Source organism: Epinephelus moara, chromosome 13 (genome assembly GCF_006386435.1).
Source record: "Epinephelus moara isolate mb chromosome 13, YSFRI_EMoa_1.0, whole genome shotgun sequence".
Taxonomy (NCBI): domain Eukaryota; kingdom Metazoa; phylum Chordata; class Actinopteri; order Perciformes; family Serranidae; genus Epinephelus; species Epinephelus moara.
In genome coordinates, this window is record NC_065518.1 from 11,178,759 (window position 1) to 11,185,101 (window position 6,343).

Below are 6,343 nucleotides of genomic sequence, written 5' to 3' on the forward strand. Positions count from 1 at the left end.
AAACAAACGACGAGCAGAGATTTCCTCTGAGCCACCTGAACAACAGCACGCACTGGCAGAAGCGAAGTAGGTCCATACTTTGTCCATTCTCTCTAAAAGCATGTTTTTTTTAATCAATCTCTTTGTCTTGATGTGAAATCAGTACCAACTCAAAAGCAATTCTCGATACCCAATCCAAAGTCTTTCTACTGTTTGATTTTTCTACTTTATTTGAGCGTGTCAGAATAAACTATGAATACTGATATTAAAGATGCATTAAGCAGTATTTTCTATGTTAGGAAAGAATCCATTGACTACTGGGCAGTGTTGGGCAGTAACACATTACAGTAATATCATTACTTTTTGCAGTAACAAGTAGTGTAGCTAATTACTGATGAAATATCAGTAATAATATTACAATTACTCCAAAACTAAACAGCACGTTACAACGTTACTTTTGTTATCACATCACTACCGACTTGAAATACAACAGTCACATCAGCAGACTCATTTTCGTAATCATCATGCTGCACACGCACGTCATAACGCAGCAAGCTGGTTGGAAACACTGCAGCTGGAAATATTCCCATCACTTTGATTTTGTCAGGAGGAAAGATGAGAAGAACACTGTTGCTGCAGGAAGTCAGACTTAAACTCTTTCCACTGCAAAAAACACGTCCCCAAACCTCTGCTCTGAAACACCTCAGCTACTACGACAGACAACACAACAACGTGAATCTCCAGGAAATACACCCCACCAAAGGTGAGCCGTCTGCGGCCACAGAGGTCGTCTGTAGCCCTACACTGGCTAAAGCCCCTAGGTACATAGAAGCTATCTGTTCTTAGGTACACTTACCGGCGATAACCCTGACATTCACACAGAGGCACACATCTCAATTTTGTAATGAGTAATCTGTTATATTTTTACGAGTCCAACACGAGCCCACCCACTTTAAACTTGTTTGTTTGGTTCTCAAAACTAAAACCATGCTGCTTATTATAAAACTTTGAGCAGTTCCCGGCACAAGAGTTGATACGAGCTAACAGCGCCTACACCTTGTGAAATGTCAGAGAGTCAAAGTAAACGAGTAAGAAGTAAAGAGAGTAACACATGTAGTGACAGAGCTGGTGGACGAAGCCAACCTTCATTTACTAGATGTGTAAGTAAGCAGTTTGCTAGTACTTGTATTTCCCACATATCAAATGTATTCAGGCAGCACACACGTGTAGATTTTTGAGACTGTCCTCCCCCCCAAAACGACCCCATAGGGCGTTTGTACAAGCAGCTTATCGCGACCCATATTTATGTTTATTCTTATACAGCGACCTCTAGTGGCCGTAGTAAGGAGGAAGGCAGGTGACGTAGTATTAAGAGCCACAAAGTCTGTGGATGGATGGGTCAAACAAACACAGGACTTTGACCCAGGAGACCGTGGGTCTCAAATGGTGCCGTGCCATTTTTCTGACAGACCAACATTCCAAAAAAAATGTCCCATTGGACTAGAAAGCCCATTGTCCCCAAAACAAATGCCAGAAAATACACTCTCCTAGTGGTGTTTGAGCCCCCAATCCTGGGTATTTTTTACGAACGTTTCTCTGCAGCTTTTAGGCCACCAATGCCAGCTGTTTTTACCAACCCTTTGCAGCATTACCCAGCGGTGTTTGAGCCCCCCATCCTGAGTATTTTTCATGTACTCTTCAAAGTGTTTCTCAGCAGCATTTAAGCCACAGATTCCAGCTTTTTTTCCCCCAACCCTTTGCAACATCACCCATCAGTGTTTGAGACCATGATCCTGGGTATTTTCACACCCCTTGATCCACTACAAAATAATGTAAAAATGTAACATAACCGTGGTTTACAGACACGTACAATCCAAACATTTCTCCTGGTGATTGGATTGTCTAACTGCAGTGAGTGTGTATTTTCAGAGAAATGATGCTCTGGAGTGATGGTTGTTTGTTTTTGGGGAAAACAGGCTGTTGGAGAAATGTGGTTTCGTTCCAGTGGGATATTTTTTGGACTAATTGTTCTTCAGAATTTTGGGCCAGTGCAACACACAGCCAATACACCGCATGTTAGCCAGGAGAAATGACGGCTCATTCCACTCACTCTGCCCTCTAGTGGTAAAAAAACACTTAATGCAGCTTTAATATGAGATATTTTACTTTTAATCTGGGTACTGAGACACACATGGGACAGGACAGGAGAGGACACAGTCAGATTGTTGCCCCTCTGGCTCTTCGTCAATGATTTTTCCATTCCCGATGACATGAAGTACCATAGATCAGCCCACAAATGTGTCACAACACTATCGTACGTTACCCAATACTGTATGAGTATATGAGTGTGAGTGTGTGTGTGTGTCCGCACTGAAGAACTGGACCCTGTACTGTACTCTTGATGCCATACCTTGCTGTAATATCTACTTTCAGATATACAGATGACAGTTTACTAAATGACTTCACTGTTACTAGAGAGTGGTTTCAGGGTTGTTATTATAGATCTCATCATAGACGGATGTACATAACACCAACTATGTTTTTCACATTCTTCTCATTTCCAAAGCTCTGTTTCTCCCCTTCTCCTGTACGCCGCAGTTCCCTTTGACATTCCTACGATTGCTGCATCATTGACTATGATTGTAATAACTGTTCTTTTAAATGATAAACAGTCACATTAAAGGTGAAAATCTAAGATAAGGAGGCAACAATTGCTCATTTGTTCTGCCGCACCCATCAATGAATGTACAAAATTACATGTTTTATGATCAAACAAATACACAATATTATATGTATATATATATATATATGAATTTAAATTTTGTTTTAATGAAGTGATGGTTTCATGTTGATTTTTTTTCTTTGTACAGAATGTTTTGTGTTGTTATTATTTATTTTTCTAAATAAAAATGTTGCAAAATTTCGCAGACCTGGTGGCCATGTTTCTGTGTCTTGAACTAGCCATGCATTAAACTATGGCAGCAACTTTCACTATTCATTAATCTGCATTAATAATAATTATATAAATCGTTTGGTGCAATATCCATTAATGTACTAACCTAGTTTCACACCGAAGTCATCGAAATCTGGCGCTTGGGCAGTGACTTGCGGCGTCAGACACTGACCAAAAAAGGCGTCCTTTATCGCTGCTGTCGGCATGTAATGCAGCTGGTCGCCGTTCTAGTTTAATGGTGCTCGGTGGTCTCAGGGGAAAACGCAAAGGGACTAGGACGAGAGTTAAGGTGGCGAAAATCCACCAAAACAGTCATGAGCAGGATCGCCAACAGAAATAGCTGAAAGGGTTACTGATGTCAGCGCATACATGTTAAATGACTGTTCCTCACTGGCGCAGGCTACCTGATGGCGAGTGATGTTAGCTGTGATGTTAACGCCAGAGCTGTCGTTTGCCTCTTCAGTTGGGCTGGGAGCAGCTCTCTAAGCTGTTAGTCATTACATGATTATATGGGCTCAAAGGTCTTTCCAGATCCAACTCAGGTCCAACCCAGACTCACTCCCAGTTGGTGGACACTTGTTCACTGGCCCTCAGCGTCAGACACCAACATACAGATTTACATTCAGCAGCAGTGTGGCGGCATTTTTTGATGCTCTGGGCAGCTACTGTAGTATAAAGAGCCAGAAAGTCCACATTGGTCATGTAGCACAGGAGAGGGATGGGTTGAGCAAACTTCAGACTTTGATCCAGGAGACTGCTGTTTGTTTTCTGAGGGAAACCAAAAGGCAGTCGAGTTATTTAAACACTTTCCCTGCCAGATTATTATTTGTAAATTGGCAGCCACCGCCAGCATTTTTGATCATATCCACTAATCTTTCAAGATCCACAGAATAATTTGTTCTATGAATATGTAAACAGAATGTACATGAAACTAAAGACGAGACCTTCTGTATTTAAACGCACTTTAATGTGCATTTTCATTAAAAAACGTCATTTTCAAGTATAAAATCAATTTCAAGTTAACATTTTTTTTGTTCTTTTTTCTCATTTCCATTTGTCAGTTTGAATTGTATAAATAAATATATTAATTATAATGACATTAACATTCGGTTTGAGGTATAGCAGGACATGTTTGCACATTCAGTATCGATACCATTGTCTCTGTGGTCGCCTTGTCCGTGTGTCACTGTCACCGTCATGGAGATCCCGCTTCGTCCCACCAAACTTGTTTGCTTCTTCGTCCAAATCGGATTCAGAATGTTGATCAAAGCAGGAATTGTCATAGACTGAGTCCATCATTTTTGTGCAGTTTACAAGCTGCTACATTTCTGTAAACATCTTCTTACGGTTTCCAGAAGATCTTTTTCTTCGTTTGTTTTTGGACACGGCAGTGCTGTTCTGTTTCACAAGATGTGTAACAGCACCCCCTATTTTATAACATTGAAAACACGGATTGCCGTAATATCTCGTCAATGGTGGGGAAAGTGTTAATAGCAACGTAGGGTGCTAGTATCTGTAGCATACTAAGCTAGTGACATATGTGAGGTAAAGGTGAAGTTGCATTATATCACCAACAAGCGCAGTTTTTTTAAGCCAAATCATGTTTTTTTCTGAACCTAACCATCTGCTTTTAGTTGCCAAAATCTAATGAAGTAACCCTAAAAATTAGGGTTTTTCCCCCTTAATTTTATTTTGAAATAGACTATGCATTTAATGAGTGGGAACTGTACATTTTCTGTGAAAGGTGGAGTTTATTTTGAAAATACACAATGCATGTAACGGGCATAAATTGACACGCAGTCCCTGAACGTCCAAAGCTGATTCTGGAGGGGTGCCTTGTGCGTCATATTTTGACATGCAGGGCCACTGAGCAAGCGTTAGTATTTGACGAGTTGGGAAAGAAATTCTGTCAGGAGGTTCTGGTGTTGCAAGGTAAGTCATTGTTTAAATCAGTAAGTTTCTGAGGTCACAGAAGAGAGTTCTTTTTCATTATGAGACAGGATACATTTTACTAAAGCAATGATCTGTATTGTACGTTTATTTTCGTTATTGTAATTAGCAACAGTGAATGTTTTGGTTCAAAATCAAATGGTTAGTATTGCTGGCATCCATGGGCTCCAGAAAACGTCCCCCTTTTTCCCCCCTTATGGGCGGCCCTGGACATGAGTACATTTATTTGGCAAAAATAAAATCGAAACACCACCTTTCTCCACTCATATTCACACACACATTCATGTGCAGCACCACAATGACTGTGGTCACTGCAGCTCCTAATGCATCATCTGTCCATCAGTAACAACTGACCGATATTTTCATAAATCATAAGGTCAGTTTCCTGAATGGATGAGATCCATCCAGCCCATTAGATGGAACATCCTGATGTCAGATAACAGAGTGGATCAGCTTAGGTCATATCTAACCAATATGTCAGAGAGACGGACAGATATCCTGCATGTTGTTTGACCTGAATCATCGTCCCTGCAGAACCATGGCGCCCCGCAGAGGTAAGAGTCGGTAATTGATTTGTAGGAGTGTGCTCCAGTCCTCTTTTACACTCTGATTCCATCACTGCAGCTCAAAATAACACAAGACACCTGTGTGGTGAGAGCTAGGATAAAACAGATCATATTTGATTAGTAAAATAATCCACACACTGTTACTTTACTTCAGCAGCAGAAACAGTCTGATGTTACTGTAAAGTGTTTTATGGGACATATTCAGAGGCGTTTCATCATCATCAGCCACTGACATTTTACTGTCTTTCGCTACTGTTTCATCACATATCATATGAAGCAGCCTCTTCCATTCATGGTTCTGATGATGTCGCTCATAATTAACACCCCCGCCTCCTTCACATGAACGTGCTCGTGGCTGGATAGGAAAACCTGAACTAGCTGATAACCAGCTTTGTAGTACCGGTTATCCAGATGGCCAATGTTAGGGTTAGTCAAACCAGATAGTGAGAAGATATCCTGGGCAAGTTGAACTGGCTTCGTAGTACTGTAAACCCAGAGTTAACCCTGAAGTTACCTCGCTAACTCCAAAACTGTTTGCTGTGTTTCCATGTAGTTGCTTTGCTTCCTGCTCCCTCCAGTGCATTTAGAAGTCCCCGTCAAGAGGTCACGTGATCACACCTGAGGCAGGGAGGAGAGCACAAGCACCCCCACCTGGAAAGGAAACGCCCCCTTCAGGTGCTTTCACTTCACATTAACAAACAGCTGTTCATTCTGCCTGCTTCCCTTTGTTGACCCCAGCCATGTTTGCCTATGTCCTAGCGCACATACAAAGAAAACTGCGTTGTGTTCTGAACTTAGACTTTGGTCTGTCGAACACTCATCAGTCTGCCCACCTGCCTTCAGGTTTATAACCTAACCTAAGTAAGTAAAAGTCTCCACCTCTCAGCTCAGCCTG